Genomic DNA, 15,619 nt, shown 5'->3' with positions numbered 1-15,619 from the left:
AAGAAATTTGTCTTCCCGTGTTTAAAAATATTTCACAAGTGAGCAAACATGTTATCTTTACTGTGTGAAGGTATCACTTTTCGCGTGAAAGCGTATAATTACCTGGTATTTCATTGGTGTTTTGCATCATAGGTCTCGTTGAGATATTTCATTCTTTATTCGATACAAATCTCGCTCTGTCTCTACTTTTAGCTTGGCACCAGCTTTAACCGAAGTGCAAACGTGAAAGCCTGAATTTTAAAAGAATGAAATCTAATTAAGCTAAACCATATTTTTACTCATGATCGAAGTATTACATTTTTATATCTCCAGTTTTACTGTCATAATGTCTTATTGTATTGCTTTTAATAAGAATCTCTTTTATTTTATGTTTGGTACAAGCGTGTTTTATTCTTCGCGGTGGTTCATTGTATGTGCAATATGCTCTAGACCAAAACTTTCGAAAAAAGTTTCTACTTGGGAAGATCTTTTTCAATATTTCTAATTTAAATCGAGATGTAATAATTAAGGTCTCTCTAAGGGCGATCCAGGGCATTTCGCATGGGAACAAAGTTTTCCCTCAAACTTTTCCCAATAAATTATCTTTGGTAGCAGGTAAATAAAACCACATTATTTTCTGGAGATGCGTTAAAATAAAATTTTTTGAGCTCTCCATAGTCAAAGCTGCAAAAGGCCCTTTTTGACATCTTGCGACATCGAAAATTTCAATAGTTGAAAAGCCCAATCCTCGTATCACACTGCAAAAATCTTTTGTATTCTTAACCTGTGTGATATGTAAGGTGTATAAAAAGCATTTTAATTTGATTTTCGTTTATTCAGGGGTTCGTCATAATTCATTTAAAAACTCTTGTTGGAAAGCTTTCTGAAATTGATCAAAACTACTTTCTTTCTTGTTTAATATTGCTCAAGTCCAGATCAGACCATCAAAAACTCCGCTTGATTTCATCTAATAAGATGTTTGGGAGCAGAAAAATATAATAAACATCTGGAATTTATTAATTTTCTTCGCCCTGCTGACTTCAAACACTCAGTGATTTAATTAGAGTGACAGCCAATTATCAAATTAGTTCATTGAGCAAATTCCGACCGTTTTAAGAGGCTGTCTCTCTTATTTCCACCCGGTCAATTTCGCGTCAAAAATAATTTTGCCTGAAACTCTGTCAACAGAAAGACTTTACCTAGGAAAGAACTAAATTAGATTTGGTTTGATTCGAAATAATTTTTTGACTGCATTAGGGGCCATAATTATTTCCCAGGTTGACGACTCTATCCTACACATCCGTTAATTTTAGACCTTTTTAGGCAAAAATATGCAAAAACCCCCGTAAGTTTTCGATTTTTCAAAAGTTATGACCGTTTGAATCAGTACATGTACGAGCGTTCGCGATTTTTTCGCCTACACCAAAATCGAACCACAGGGCAGATTTCGTCATAAATACAGCTAACCTTCGTTGCATCTTGAGTTTATGTGAAATTTCAGATATGATATGATATGATATGATAACTCCAGCAAATAACTCCAAACTTCAGCGGTCGGCATCTATCGATACTCTTCTTTGACTCATTGTTGCGAACTATACTCCAAAACTAAAGCCATGTTTCGCGTTTAATGTCCTGTTGAAACATTGGATTGCAGCTGCATTCTCTTCAAGAATCAGTCAAAGAACTCCTCTTGTAAGTCTATGTGTCGAAGTTTGGGAGCTAAAATTTGGAATTTAAAGCTGAATGATTGCTCTATCGCGCATAACAAAGGTCCGCATCAACCACTGCGGGTGAACCCGCTGACTCTTTTTTTTCTGGAAGGCTTGCAAGTGTAGTATGGCATGCAAGTGCTTTTTCGAAACCAGATAGGCTTTAGTCTGTAGCGAGTCTTCAGCGAGGTTGATAAAGCTTTCAGAATGTAGAGGTGATGCCAATGATCATCTACAAGCATGTCACTTAGGTCAGCTTGGAGGAACGATACAAGAATATGAGCTTATCATTAACAGGTCAGGGTTGCCATACGACCTTTCCCCTGATCAACTTGAAGAACTTCGGATCTGCGAAAAGCATAGAGGAAACATGGGTAAAAACTGGCGACCACGTCGCACTTGCCAGTACCCGCTGCACAACGACTGGAAAAAGCAGCTAAATACTAGAAATGCAGTTCATCTCGACATGTCAAGGGAAATTAACACTATCTTTGCAGAACTCGTTCCAACAGGTTCCCGTTAGTGATTTTTATGTAAATTCTAGCTTACTAACCAGGTATTGTCCTGAAATGTGGGGCAGGGTTTAAATTAAGATGATATCTACACATATATTGAGGTGCGGTTAATGTCAGTATTCAGTATTTTGGAAATTGATTAACATTTGGGCCAAAGCTCGCACGTGAGTGAGTATAAAACAAGACAACTGCTGTGATTTCTTCCGAAGATACGTACCGTGATACCACATGGAAGCCATGTGGCAGCTAGTGCAAGCTAAGAACAATCTCTGGAAGAATCAAACATCTTGGGAAATAAAAATGTTCAACCCTTCTTCAAATTTTGCATGCAGTTAGGAACTCAGGGGGGATGCACAAAAATGCCCTTCTTAAAGGTCGCAGCACTCTTGTTGCCATGGTAACAACGGCTGCTTGTTCGAGGCCTGGGGCCTCATTTTCATACAAAAACGTCGCAAAAAAAATAGTGAAATGTTTATTTTTCTATCTCAAGCTAAATACAACATTACAAATTGGCACTTCTACCATATATTGTAACATCATTCGTCTTCACTTTGACACATTTAATTTTCCCTGGGAGTGAATGTGAACACACCAATAGATTATTCATCTCGGTACAGTTTCGGTCATTTTTGTTGTCGGGTAAAACAGGGAAAACGTTTATCTGAATTTCTCCAAAAGTGCACCTATTCTGGAACTGAAACTACCCACCTAGCCAGTTATAATATTCTAGTTTTTAAATATGTTAAAATCTCTGCGGGCCTGCCTCTACTTTTTATAGGGGCAATTCGCGAAAAAAGCTCAAAATCAGATATTGCATAATTTGGTGATGTTTACATCTAATGTTCTCAAAAACAAACGTTTCAGACAAATGAAACGTGCGAGGCTTTGAAAGAATGTTATCTTATGAACAATATCCCGAGGAGAAATCTCGCCTCTGGTTGTCATCTTTTAAAAAAATTGGTTAACCTTCATGGAGGACAACTCGACGTAACTACAAACATATACCTGAAATCGTGTGCATATCTTCCAGATTCCGAGTGCTGCACCTTCTTTCATAGGAATTTGAGCGATCCGAAATCCTCTGAAGATACACTGTTATACTTGTATGTCATTGGAAACATGTTGAAGTCGGCTGATCTACACGAAACTATCCTCGCACCGGTCATTTGTCATAAACATGTACGTTATCACGATGGCGTGACGCTGTATTTCTGCATGAAGTTTCCATCGGTCGCTCCAAAGAAGACGAGAAATGGATATTTTTCATATATGTCAGCAGATTTCCGCTTTCTGAAGTAAAAACAACCAATGCTATCACAACCAATGCTATCACAACAGCTCCCGAGTAACCGCTGTGAGAGATGTCGCAAAAGAAATTGGGGTTGAAGTTCATAGTTATCAGTACTCGGAGCCGCAGTCTGGTAAAGACATTTGCGATCGTATCCTATATCCAATGAAGTCCTCTATTCGTGCTTACTGCAACGAAGGGCACGGTTGTCTAACTGCCATGGACATGAGAGATGCATTGACGCAACACCCAGTGAAGGGAACAACAGCTGCAGTGAGCATAGTCGACGAATCAAAGAACACTCTCTGTATAAATAAGATTGAGCATTTTAGTAGCTTCCACAACAGTGGCTGACAAAGAGCCAAGTTCAGAGCTTTTTCTCCCGGCTAGCAGCAATGCGACGAAAAGATCAGGGTGTGATCGGGATACCGCTGGATGAGGAGGAAGATGTCCAATGCGTCGAGGAAAATTCCGAGAGACAAGATCTGGCCGACCAAGTTAACAAAGAGATCAAAGTCTCACATCCAATCTGCTACGATACGTATGACCTCTGTGAACGTTACCACAGTAACACACTTCAGAAATTCAATGTGGTTTTGTTGAGAGCCATCTGTAGTCATTTTGAGATCCCTGTAAAATTGAGAGACAAAAAACAGATCCTCATAGACAGACTGGCGGACGTGATTAGTGATTGTCAGTGTTTGTCAGTAGACGTATGTAAACAATGTCTTATACGGTGGCTGAAAGTGTAGAATATGCTCTACAAATATAACATATTATAATATCTAGTAGTCAGTGAAATGTTTTGATGAAAACGATAGAAAATTTACCAAAAACAACACTTATAAAATATGTTCGTACGAAACATGTGTCAAAGTTTTCATCACGTTGGTAGCCGATTTCTTCGGCTATTGACAGGTTGCTGATCTGTGGACACAATCGACGCGGAACCGAGAAAAGCAAGCTCAGGATATTTGAAATTTATTTATTAATTATATGATATCAAACTCCAGGTAAAAAGCATTTATTCTTTTCATCAAAAATTTTTCTCCCCAGTTATTACATTGGGGTGTTAATTGAGATACAAAACAAAACCATAAGGCACAACGTACGGCACAAGCTATCAGCGGTCTTCTCTTTTGTGCGGACCTTTGTGAAACAGTATAATATCGAACTGGATCATCGTGATCTAAATTTCAGCGGTTATTTCTTCACTTCAGAAGCCTTAAACCTTCATTTCCCTCTAAGCTTCCAGACATGGAGAGTTTATATTCTCACTCTGGAAAAAATTCAGCTCTGTAGAGAGCTGAGTTAAGAGAGAGAGCTAGAGTTAAATGGGTGATTCACCTCGAAATGTGGCCAATGCCGACATTGTTTTGATACCACGAAGCACGATGGATGCCGCCTACTTTTCGAAGGCAATACCTTGCTATTTGTTGAGGTTACCATGGATTTCACCAATTTGGTTATTAGAAAAATTCTGAAGTGAGCCATGAAGCCGGGCTGCAAAGCGGGTAAGCTATATTTATGACGAAATCTGCTCCAGTGGTTCGATTTTGGTGTAGGCGAAAAAATCGCGAATGCTCATACATGTGCTGATTCAAACGGTCATAACTTTTGAAAAATCGAATACGTACAGGGGTTTTTGCACATTTTTGCCTACAAAGGTCTTAAGTTAACGGCTGTGTAGGATAGAGTCGTCAACCAGGTCCCAAATCTCAAAACTTAACGTCTAAATCAAGGTTATTTACGGCCATCAGCCTATGGCGATTTCTAGTGGTCAGAATATGCTAAAATTCGCCTTTTCATATATATAGTTAGAGGGCAAATTCTAACTTTCTTGGCAAACTAGAAAGGTTTTTAAGCAATCTGATATAAATTCTGTGGCTTAACTATGCAAATCAAATATTTTACAATGTTACAGAATATGCCTATTTTTCAACTTCCGAGACGTAGCGACGGTCCCTACGGACTGGGAAATAATTATGGCCCCTAATGCGGTCAAAAAAGTATTTCGAATCAAACCAAATCTAATTCAGTTCTTTCCTAGGTATAGCTTTTCTGTTGACAGAGTTTCAGGCAAAATTATTTTTGACGCGAAATTGACCGGGTGGAAATAAGAGAGACAGCCTCTTAAATAAGGAGCTCAATAAATTGAGAGTGAAAAGAGACTTATCTTGAAGTTTGATGCGAATTCAGTTGAGTCATCATGAGGTGCTAGGGATCACATGAGATTGTGAAATCAACTTTGAAAGGCGAAAAAAGTTATAAATCGGGTGGGTTTATTTCATACGCAATTAAGGGTGGGCATGTGATCCCTAATACCTTAGGATGACTCATAAGAATTACCATCAGGCTTTAACTTCTGCTAAATTCTCATGTTCTTGGATTGGTTTTTAGTAAGACTTTGCAAAGGTGCAATGTCCTGACCAACCAGCAGTTCTGAGAATGGTATCAAGAAGTACCTTAGCCAGTGCAGCTAAACTGGTTGGTGATGCCCTAACACTATGAGTTTTAAAACGACTTATGTCAATACCAAACGTGCTCTTAATCTAACGAGATATAGCACTCTTAGTAGCTGCTTTGTATGGTTTAACATGGTCTAAACCTAACGCGAAAAGTGCTATCTTCACACGGTAAAGATGCAATATTTCATAAGAGAGGGCGAGTGTTTCATCAGGGTTTCCAAACACGAGAAAGCTGATGAAAGCACGAGGCCGAAGGCCGAGTGTTTTTGTTGTTTTCGAGTGTTTGAAAATCCTGATGAAACATGAAGCTCGAGTTTATGAAATGGCTCCTCAAAAGGGCCTACTTTATTAACAATAAACACAAAAACAGAACGTCCACGTAAATATTCAGTATTTGTGTTGCTTTGTTTCATTGTCGCTTGTGCATGGTTGTTAGTCAGTGTCATGAAAGATGTTGTGTTTTTTCACAACTTCGGCTTTTAATTGAGAGCACTCACCCTTTGCATCGGCGTCCCATTTGCAATGTTGAGTGTTAAAGTGTCTAACCACTTGAACCTTGCACATCTAGTAGCGTAACGGAAACCACGAGTACTAGCAGTTAACTTTTGGAAGGTGAAAGCAGTGTACGTGGAATGTTAAGTCAGTTAAACTCTGGAATGTTCTTGAATTACAATGTAAACGCAAATATTAACTAGAAAGAATGATTATCATAATCCTGGAAGTTAATAAACATTTGTTCAAGTACTGCATTATTTTGAGAATTGATTTCCAAACACACGTGTTTGGATATCCTAACACGTGCGTTTTGATATCTAGTCACGCGTGTCTGGATGTGTTCTTTACCGGGTATCAAGGGCATCCGTGTGACCCAAATGAGGCCACACAATTAGTTAATTACCTCATGCATTATTAATGACTTTGAGAAAACATGTTCGCTTACTCGTGGAATATTTTTAAAGACTGGAATACAAATTTCTTATCTCTGCGCAGCCATGTAATATCCTCTATTTTATACTCGAGGTTTTTGTCTTATTCAAAATTTTAAAATCTTATTGGCCAAAGCGAGGAATTTGTAAATTAATTTTTCAAAGGTAATACGAATCTTGGCTCAACAATGGAGGTCATCTCGTTCAATAAGCCCAACAAGGAAAGAGTTTATTTATGCAGAGCTACATGAATCAATTAAGTGTTTACGAGTAGGAAGTTTTAAGTGTCTTGAACTCATATTATCTTTTCTTGGGAAAGTGTCTAGAGGTCGAAAAGTGAAGTGTTTTCTGGGATAGCTGAGCTTAAAATTTCTTTTTGGCACCAATCCTCATATCTTCCAGATCTGAATGATTTATAAAGTTGAAATCAAAATTATGTAATCACCATAGGTCAGTGTAGGAAAAATTTGGGCCTTGACAACTGTGAAGCGAACTTTACGCACTCTCTGCAAGCAACGAATAATAAAAGCAGGGATTTGGTTCGTTTCCTTTCATAACTCCTCATAATCAATCGAAGGTTTAAAGACATGTAAAACCGACGAACAATTGAGGTTGAAAACGCTTTTCTTTATTCATCTCATGTTTTTGTACAAGAGAGACTCACACTGATACTGACAAACCCAGTAATCCTCAAACCTCGAGGACTCTTGCCACGGCATGTTCTTCCAGTTGAAACTTCAAACCTTCCTTATCAAGGTTGGTTTTCACAAGGCGGAGATCCACAAAATGGCTCGGTGGCATCTCGTGTATCACCTTCTTGGCCCTGGAGGAAAAAAAATCAAGAATGACCCATGATTTCTCGCTGAAATAGGAATTACAGATATTGAGTCATCTACTTCGACTTCGACAAAGATGAAGACAGTTTCCGAACAGTGCGTTCGAGTTGTAATTATGATCGTAAGCGATCAGAATAATTTCAGAGAAATGCCTACATATAGACCTTTATCCAGCTTTGCAGTTTTGTAATCCGATGCGGTTGAAAAGTTATGATCACAAAATTCGGAAATTTAAGCGAATTTGAATAATGAAGAAAAGTGCAAACCTCAGAGGTGACTCTAAACTGTCGGGTGCACTGCTTCTGAATATATAAGTTATGTTCGCCGCTTCCTGTTACCTAGTTTCATAACAATGGACTGAATTTATACTGCAAAGTTACATAACAGTTGGTGCCTTTTTGGGGACTCGGGAGAGAAACCCGTTAAGAACAAGTCAGATACATGTCTGTACACAGCAGTCGAAGCCAACGTAATTACCTGTAATTGTTTTCATATCGACATTTCAACCTTTTTACCTCCTTCGACCAAAAGGTACATGATAGTGTCTCCCTTGATTGTTCCATCACAAGGAGTCATTCTCTCCGAGGTTGGTTCCCAGCCAAGCGTCTTGTTTTGCATGACAGGCCCGTCGATGGGAAAGTTGCCTCCTTGGAAATTGGTCTTGTGCACAAGAGTGTTGCCTTTGAGGCTATCAAAGTAGAAAGCATTTCAGAACGCAAAATGAATAAAACATACATTTTGAGTCCACCTTGCGAGGTAAAAATATTTTAATGGAATAAAAACCTCTAAATCAACAGGTTAGATTACTATGTTAAAAGAAAAATTAGTCTGAAAGGAAGAAAGTGACGAATGTAGAAAATTAGGTCAATTTTTAATTTTGCATAATCATTTTTGAAAAGCAAGCGGTTGTCGCTGTATTACTGCACTTTTGAGGCTTCCATGATGATATTCATCATGGAAATCCGTCGTGAATTTTCACTTTTTCATCATGATTTTTGTTTTCAATCATTCACAGATGTAACTCAATGATCTTTGTGCAATCTGCAAGTTAAAAAAACTGATTAACAGTTAAATAATAAGTAATTACTCACCTCATTTCCACGGTGGCCGTGGCACTCCCTCCATCTTCAAATGTTAATTTCCTGTCGTATGTGAGACCTTCGGGAAATGCTTGCTTGAAATAGTCAGGAATATCAGCAGGATACTTCATAAAACATTTGAATCCATACTTCAAAGTCGGTGCCACTATGTCAACGGCAAATGGAAGGGGTCCGCCCTTTGTAACACGGAATGTCCCCGTTTGTTTGCCTCTGAAATATTCAAATAGAAAAGGATTTTCGATATTGTGGTCTTTCATTAACGAAATCACTAGCATATGACTATTTTGGTGCGTTTTCATCACATAAGTGACTTGTGCACAATGACTTCTGGACGAGTTACTATATAAAGCTTGGATTTATAAACCCCTTTTTTCCAAGACAGCCATACACAGATGACACAAACGGCCAAAGGAAACATAACTGAAATATCCAAATTTGCTTTGGTTAGACCAGCAATGCATACACGCAAAAGGACAATTTACAGGTTGATCGTTATTTCGCATAAACGTACTCGTAAGGTTTGCCGGTGCCTTCTCCTTCGATGGTGAACGCATGACCATTGACACAGCCCTCCATAAGCCATGTCATCTTCATGGTATCAGCTAAAACCTGAATATGGAAGAAAATTATCAAAAACCGTCAGGAGAAAAAGATTTTCTGGAGAGGCACTTAACCCGCCTATTCTATTAGCCATGTAAACTACAATTCACTTACATATTTTGAATGAGACATCTTAAAATCTGCTTCGCAAAGTCGAGCAACGAGCACTGTTATCGCCTAAGAGGTGTGTCTTGCAGTTGGATCAAATTGATGGTGAGCCTCTCTGGTTTGCCAAATTTATACAGTGCCACTCAACCCAAAAAGACAATGATCAATTATATGTCTCACGAGCCGGATAACGTGTACACAGATTTATACCCTTTTCCGACGATTCGTGTAATCTTTTAAGCTTGACCGTCCGCCCATTTTGGCCTTGGGAATTATTTTTGCCGAAAATAACAACGTTTTACGTGACCTGTTTTCATAACGACCTAACAAAGCACGAAGGTTCAATATGGCATAAACAGACTCTAAATATACCTAACATCAGTTAATAATGTAACTAAAGAAGTATTACAAACTGTTTTTTTTTCTTTTTCCGAAATGGAACTCGATCGAACCGTGCAATTCCACCGTTCTGGCCTGCAAGACTGGCAGAGCAAGTTTCAAGGCTAATCAGTTATGTAATTATAGACTTAAGTTGCTCCTAGGTATCGAAATATTTCGATAATTATCTGCCTAAGAGAGATAATCAGATGTGACATAAGCAATTGTCGCTTACGTAACACGCTTTTGAGGAAGGGTTCCCTTTCCTTTCTTACATTTGTTTTCTGTCGTTGACAGTTTTAACAGTAAATTCAAACAAAGAGTTAGAAAAGGAAAGAAACGAACTAGGAAAGCCTTCAACGCCCGCGTGCGTTTTACCTCATTTTTAAGCGTTTCCGGCGAGTTACCACTGTCAGATATTTTTAAAACTTATTAAAATGATCTCAAGCGAACCCCTTATTTAGGGCAGACGATTCCTTACAAATTTTGCCAGATGCCGCCGAATGTTACGTAATTCTACCTTGCATAATGTAATATTGTATAGTTAATATTATAATGATAATAACAGTTTATTAAACGCTCTTGTAGTAACTTACTGAATTAACGAGTTATAATACAATGAAAACTTAAAAACTTGCAAGCCTTTTTATATAAGTACTCAACATTACTATTCCACTTAAGGTTGCTATCGATAAATACTCCTAGAATCTTGTAAGTCGATACACGTTCTATACCTTTGTTGTCTACAACTAATGGTCTTAGAGTAAAGTTAGGATATGACATAAAGTTAATTAACATCTCTTGACATTTAATTGGGTTTAGTCTCATATTGTGATCCACAGAAAAATTATGAATGCCAGAGACGGTCGAATTGAGCAGATTGATAGAGTTCCTGCGTAGCATTTCTATGGTGCCAATCACGAAAAGATTGTTTGTCATTATTGTTAATAGTTAAGTATCATTCCTAATTAAATTACCCGTGGCGCAAACTGCCGTGGGTCGATTTTTCCATTTTTCTATAATATTGACTAAGGTTATGTAATGCAGCGGCGTTGTGTTTTCATGCATAATTTGTATCAAGCAAATTTTTCGCCTGTCACGAAAGAAAAGAAAATTGTAAACCACCAAATGGCGCAAATTCATTGCTTCTTTTGTTTATCGCGGGTGCATTTTTCCATTTTTCTATAATATTGCATAAGGTAATATTGCATAAGGTTATGTAACGCGCAAACTGTCGCGGGTCGATTTTTCCATTTTTCCATAATATTGAATGAGGTAATATTGCATAAGGTTATGTAACTTTTCTGGTGCCTCCGTAAAGTTTTAACCTGTTTATGACGCGCGCAGCGTCGTTGTGTTTTCACGCATAATTTATATTCTTTCCCACCTTTGAGATCACTAAAAGTTACCATATACAATAGACAAGGGTCGGACTGTTGTTTTCTGTAGTTAAAATTAACAAAACGGTTTTCGTTCTTTAGCTAAAACACAACAAAGGAAGATACCAACTAGAAGTAATCTTGCTTAATTTGAGTTGAATTTTCTCCAAGTGACATTAGTTAAATTCTCCAACAATTTCCCCAAACATGAAGTTTGTCGTGCTGATCATTTTGAATTAGAAGGTCAGTTACAAAGGAAGTTTCTTCGCTGTTAACACATCTTGTTTCCTGATTAATATATCAATATCTTTGCCCGCAAATCCGGCGCGAGTTGCCTAAAGGGTAACAAACGCCAAAATTCTCCCTTTTTTTGGTCCCAATACACTCCTCTTAAGTTAAAGAATCCTAAATGCGCAAATAAACGACATATTGTGTAAAACCAAATTTTTCACACGTAATGCTCAAATAAGCAACGAGCCTCGAACGAACAATTGACCCTGAGTGTCTTCAAATCCACGAAGACACATTTCAGTTTATTTCCTGTTATTTATCTTGTTACACCCTACCCTTGCGGTCAGCGAGAAAGATGGCGGTAATTTTTGAGCTTCGTTAAATTTACAGTGAATTTAGCTTATCAAAGCTGCATTTTCCTCTTTTTTCTTATTTTTTCGCGTTATATGTTGTCCTAATTTATCTACGTACCATTATGGGAGGTCTAACGACAGAAGAATTCGAGAATTTGTTGGAGGAGGCTTTAGAGCCTCTTCGCAGATCGATTGATGAAGTGAAGAAGTCTATCGCCACTGCAAACTCTAATTATTACCAACTACTAACAAAAATATATCATGGATACTACAAACCAGCTAAAAGGTTTAAAGGAATCATTTAACGAACTTGAACAATACTCGAGACGAGACTGCATGGAAATCCGGGGTATTCCAAAGATTTCTAGTGACACGCGGGAAGATACGAACGAAATTGTTGTGGAGCTCGGTCGAAAGATTGGAGTTGACCTGAAAAAAGAGGATATATCAACGAGCCATCGTCTTCCGAGTAAAAGGAAAACAAACGGAGAAACGTGTATTACATGCTAATCCTGATCCTAATATAATGTTTGACTCCTTTTACACTAGAGTCTCATAAAGGCATAATTGATGTTCATTTCCCTCTCATACAACTCTCTCAACGTTTATAAAGAATGAAATCTAAGCCATGGATAACTACCTAAGGTAAAAATTAAATAAATTACTTATTGAGGATGTTGAATTAAATGATTCTAAGTCAATGGCTGATGCTTTTAATAATTTCTTTGCTAATATTGGAAATAATTTGACAAAGAATATTCCTCGTGTAAATAAATCCTCCATTCGGTACCTCACAGCCCCACCTCAAGACAGAAGACAGTTTCTTTCTATTTCCCACAACAACAGTTGAAATTGAAAATGAAATTATTGTGCGAAATGCTAATAAGTCTACTGGGCCTTACAGCATACTAGTTGCTATTTTAAAAGCTACCAAACATGTTATATCTGCACCTCTAGAAATTATAGTCAATGCCTCTTTTTCTACTGGAATTGTCCCTGATTTATTTAAAATAGCTTAAGTTACCCCTGTTTTTAAAAAGGGCGTGTAAACAAGTTTAAATAATTATCGTCTTATTTCTATTCTCTATCTATTCCACAAGCTGTTGGTAAAGTTAATGCATAAAAAAATTTATAATTTTTGGAGAAGAAAAAATTAGTTTATTGTAAGAAGTTTTGCTTCCGTACGGAAACACTCCACGGATCATGCTATCGTAAGCATCATTGACTTGATTCACATGCAATTGACTGCCAGGAATTTTCTTGAAGTACATTTTTGGATTTCAGTAAAGCCTTTGATACTGGAAATCGTAATATCTTGATTGAGAAACTAGATTATTATGGCATACGTGGTGTTACCAAAGATTGGTTCATCTCCTATCTTACAAAAAGATATCAATATGTTCCCTTGGGGCAAACTGAGTCTGATCCTCATCCTGTTTCTTGTGGTGTTCCTCAAGGCTCAGTTCTCGGCCCCATTATTATTTCTTGTAGACATCAATGATTTAAGTAACTGCTCTGAAATTCTAGATTTTCATTTATATGCAGATGATGCCAATCTGTTTTATAAACACAAAAATCTTAAAGCCCTTGAATCCAAACAATGAATTGGTAAATATTCATACTTGGTTGAACTTTGTCATTTTCCACCCTCCACAAAGAAAGTTACCCTTTCATGTCATACTCTCTTTAAATAGCTTTAACTTAAACCAAGAGTACTCAATAAAATATCTAAGTATTGTAATATTTTCTAATTAATCTTGGAAAAGTCAAGTACGCCACAATGCTGAAAAGATTAAGCACAACATTGGAATTCTTTCTAAACTTCGTTATTATGTGAATTCAGATATTCTGGTTAAACTATATTATGCTTTAATATATCCTTTCTTAACCTATGGTTTAATTTCTTGGAGTAACACCTCTTCTTCAACTACCCAGCCTTTGTTCGTTTCAAAAAAGAGATCAATACGAGTGTTGACTTTCTATAAATGTCGTGAGCATTCCAGTCCAATTTGCAATGCTTTAATATTGTTAAACTGCCTGACCTTGTCTTTCTTAATATCGCAGTCTTTATGTATAACTTCCGCAATAGACGTCTGCCATCTGTGTTGGATACTTTCTTCACACAAATTAGCAAAAGATACATTTATAATACAAGAAGTGTCTGGAATGATCTTTTTGATCAAGAGTGAGTACAAAGAATCGTTCTGACGAAGGGCTGACGCTCGAAACGTCAGCTTTTTTTACTCTTTACGGTGGCCAATTTACGTTTTCAACTCAGTTGTCAACACTAAATTACCTGCTGAGTACAATAAATATTTTTTGATTGTTATCCTTAAAGGCCATTTTGAAAACGTTTCAATCCAGGTCACTTAATGTGATACGTCACACGTGTGTAAGGTAGTGAAAGGCGTCATGTCAAGACCTGAACGTATGTATGTACGAACGTACCTGAATGAATTTCGCCGCCCTCCCTGTTTGGCTGCTGCCGAAATTTAGAAGCGAAAAAAATTTTTTTTCCATTCTGATATAGGCCACTATTTAGAGAATATGAACTGCGAAGTGAGAAATTAAATAACGAAGGTTGAATGATTGAAAGGCGACGGATCGGTTCTCTGTATTCAGAGTTACAGGTTATTTGCACGCCATTCCAAACAGTTGTAAAAAAAATATATTCCCATAATTTGTTCTTCCGAACCATTATCGAGTCATATACTTATAGAGATATGTTTAGTCCATGCCGAAAAGTATTGGACTTTAGATTTTGTCCGGTGTATATCACTGTGACCTCAGGCCCATCGGTTCTGGAGTGAGCGTGACTAAGCGCTAAGTATTGTCGCGGATTATGGGAGGTCACTATCTGGTTTCGTGAACGAAACTCTTCTTTCACGTACCGGAAATATACAAGAATTATACTTTTTTATTATTTATTTTTTTAACGGAGACTGGTGAAGAGCACAAAGGAAGACTTCTTGCTGCTGTAACTTTTTTTTTATTTCCTTCATCACGTTTCGTCTCTAGCTGAGAGTGCTTCAAGAATGATTACAACTAGCATTGAGCAGCATATATATATATAGCACATTCGTGTGCCTAAGTTCAATGAAAGGTTACTCGTTTCAAAATGTACAACTGTCAGCTGAGTGAACAGTAAATAACTCACGCTCATCTATCGTAACTAAAACAAGCCGACAGCCTGAGACCCTATCAGTTAGAATGCAGTACTTTGGTAATAAAAAGGAACCGAGTCAGCCACAAACTCGTGCTATGGAAATAACAAGCACGTAATGTTTCTCAATTTACGACCTGAACTTTAAAACATATATATGTTCACGCTCAAGTTATCCAAACCTGTACAACTCTTAGCCGTGTTGACATTTACAATATGGACAGAAAACAACAGGATGTAAAATGAAGAAAACGAAAACCAGCGAAGCGTTGTATAGTGATTTTTTGTACCAAAAAAATGCAGACGAAGCCAGCCTTCACCAGTTTCCCCTAACGCTGGATGCTGGGCAATACATCTGGCTTCTGTCTGCAACTGTTCCGCTGTAACATCCTCCAAATTTTCATTTTTGACCACATCCACTTCTTTTCTTTCTCCCTCCACATTGATTGGCAATCTCCACGCTAACACCTTGTACTAATTGAAGTATTGTACTTAATTGAATGTACTATTGAAGCGGCCGTGGAGCAAGGGCTCATGATCCTCCTCTGAGTCTCGCGCTCTATTTTAGGTTCGTCCAGGCGGT

At 37.6% G+C, this 15,619-nt stretch overlaps 1 pseudogene across 1 annotated transcript; it reads right to left on the bottom strand.

Annotated features, from left to right (window-relative positions):
* Positions 1-7,494: 7,494 nt before the first annotated feature.
* LOC149051129 (GFP-like fluorescent chromoprotein amFP486) lies at positions 7,495-9,710 on the bottom strand (annotated as a pseudogene). The gene is made up of 5 exons (XR_016183562.1): positions 9,539-9,710; positions 9,336-9,433; positions 8,816-9,034; positions 8,202-8,412; positions 7,495-7,711 (listed from the first exon to the last, which is right to left on the bottom strand). The product of XR_016183562.1 is annotated as a GFP-like fluorescent chromoprotein amFP486 (transcript).
* Positions 9,711-15,619: the final 5,909 nt, after the last annotated feature.

Source organism: Pocillopora damicornis, chromosome 2 (assembly GCF_964200805.1).
Source record: "Pocillopora damicornis chromosome 2, jaPocDami1.2, whole genome shotgun sequence".
In the NCBI taxonomy this organism is placed as follows: Eukaryota; Metazoa; Cnidaria; class Anthozoa; order Scleractinia; family Pocilloporidae; genus Pocillopora; species Pocillopora damicornis.
This window is presented reverse-complemented; position numbering and strand designations above follow the sequence as displayed.